The 2,242-nt window shown below is 49.9% G+C and overlaps 1 protein-coding gene and 1 pseudogene across 1 annotated transcript in view; one reads left to right on the top strand and one right to left on the bottom strand.

Moving 5' to 3' along the window:
• The window catches only part of LOC105549463 (zinc finger protein 44), a 40,806-nt gene that overhangs the window by 26,654 nt on the left and 11,910 nt on the right, over positions 1–2,242 (bottom strand). The gene's annotated exons all lie outside the window — the stretch shown is intronic.
• Positions 11–817, top strand: LOC105549464 (annotated as a pseudogene).

Here is a 2,242-nt window from a genome sequence, read left to right as displayed (position 1 = left end):
CAGAGGCCCTGGGGGCCCTGGGATGGGGAACCGTGGTGGCTTCCGCGGAGATTTCAGCAGTGGCATCTGGAGCCGGGGCCGTAGAGCTCGCAGAGGCAAGGCCGAGGATAAGGAGTGGATGCCCGTTACCAAGCTGGGCCGCCTGGTCAAGGACATGAAGATCTAGTCCCTGGAGGAGATGTATCTCTTCTCCCGGCCCATCAAGGAATGTGAGATCATTGACTTTTTCTTGGGGGCCTCTCTCAAGGATGAGATTTTGATTACACCAGTGCAGAAGCAGACCCATGCCAGCCAGCGCACCAGGTTCAAGGTGTTTGTTGCCATCGGGGACTAAAATGGCCATGTCGGTATCAGAGTTCAGTGCTCCAAGGAGGCGGCCACTGCCATCCACGGGGCCATGATCCTGGCCAAGCTCTCCATTGTCCCCATGCGCAGAGGCTACTGGGGGAACAAGATCGGCGAGCCCCACACGATCCCTTGCAAGGTGACAGGCCACTGTGGCTCTGTGCTGGTGCGCCTCATTCCTGCACCCAGGGGCACTAGCATCGTCTCAGCACCTGTGCCCAAGAAGCTGCTCATGATGGCTGGTATCAGTGACTGCCACATCTCAGCCCGGGGCTGCACTGCCACCCTGGGCAACTTTGCCAAGGCCACCTTTGATGCCATCTCTAAGACCTACAGCTACCTGACTCCCGACCTCTGAAAGGAGACTGTATTCGCCAAGTCTCTCTATCAGGAATTCACTGACCACCTCATTAAGACCCACACCAGAGTCCCTGTGCAGAGGACCCAGGCTCCAGCTGTGGCTACAACATAGGGTTTTTATACAAGAAAAATAAAGTGAATTAAGCCCGGGGGAAAAAAAAAAAAAGTATAAACAGACATGCATACATAGTCAGAAAACTTTTTTTTTTTGAGACAGATTTTCACTCTTGTTGCTCAGGCTGGAGTGGAATGGCGTGATCTCGGCTCACTGCAAGCTCTGCCTCCGGGGTCCAAGCAATTCTCCTGCCTCAGCCTTCCAAGTAGCTGGGATTACAGGCACCCGCCACCACATCCGGATAATATTTTGTGCTTTTAGTAGAAATGGGGTTTTACCACGTTGGCCAGGCTAATCTCAAACTCCTGACCTCAGGTAATCCACCCACCAAGGTCTCCCAAAGTGCTGGGATAACAAGCGTGAGCCACAGCACCCAGTCTGGTCAGACAGTTAATCCACACATGCTATTATGATGTCCTAATAAACTGAAGTTTGTCTATAATCCATAACCCAGCAATGTTCCCCCCACATGTTAAAAAACTCATGAACTGTTAGAGTGTAGAGACAAAAACAACATTATCAACAACATCAAAAAATTAACTTAAAAGTCAAGTCCTGGCCGGGCACGGTGGCTCACGCCTGTAATCCCAGCACTTTGGGAGGCTGAGGCAGGCGGATCACCTGAGGTCAGGAGTTCGAGACCAGCCTCACCAACATGGAGAAACCCCATCTCTACTAAAAATACAAAATTAGCCGGGCATGGTGGCACATGCCTGTAATCCCAGCTACTAGGGAGGCTGAGGCAGGAGAATCGCTTGAATCTAGAAGGTGGAGGTTGCGGTGAGCTGAGATCGCACCATTGCACTCCAGCCTGGGCAACAAGAGCAAAACTCTTTCTCAAACAATAGTCAAGTCCTACGAGCACTGCAATGTGTGAGTAAACTGCATGACCATAGCCTCAGGTAACAGCATGTGTCAAACGGATGGAGGCAAATAAAGAACACAAAAATCTTTTCAGCACAATTTTCCTGTTTTCCCCCCGTCTGTTCATCCTTTCTTGCTGTCTTTGAATCAAATCAATATTCCCTAGTGTCCCAATTTAGTTACTAATTATATTTACATTTCAGTTATATCTTTTTGCATTATATTTTAACAGGTGGCTCTGATGAACTAGTTATCATACTTTATGTGCATGAGAATCATCTGAAGAGCTTGTTAAAAAACAGATCACTGGCGGCCGGGCGCAGTGGCTTACGCCTGTAATCCCAGCACTTTGGGAGGCTGAGGCAGGTGGATCACGAAGTCAGGAGTTCGAGACCAGCACAGCCAAGATGGTGAAACCCTGTCTCTACTAAAAATACAAAAATTAGCCAGGTGTTGTGGTAGGCACCTGTAATCCCAACTGCTTGGGAGACTGAGGCAGAGAATTGCTTAAACCCAGGAGGCAGAGGTTGCAGTGAGCCGAGATCATGCCACTGCACT

Source organism: Mandrillus leucophaeus, unplaced genomic scaffold, assembly GCF_000951045.1.
Source record: "Mandrillus leucophaeus isolate KB7577 unplaced genomic scaffold, Mleu.le_1.0 Scaffold440, whole genome shotgun sequence".
Taxonomy (NCBI): Eukaryota; Metazoa; Chordata; class Mammalia; order Primates; family Cercopithecidae; genus Mandrillus; species Mandrillus leucophaeus.
The sequence above is the reverse complement of the archived record's forward strand: the minus strand, read 5'-3'. Positions and strand labels throughout refer to the sequence as shown.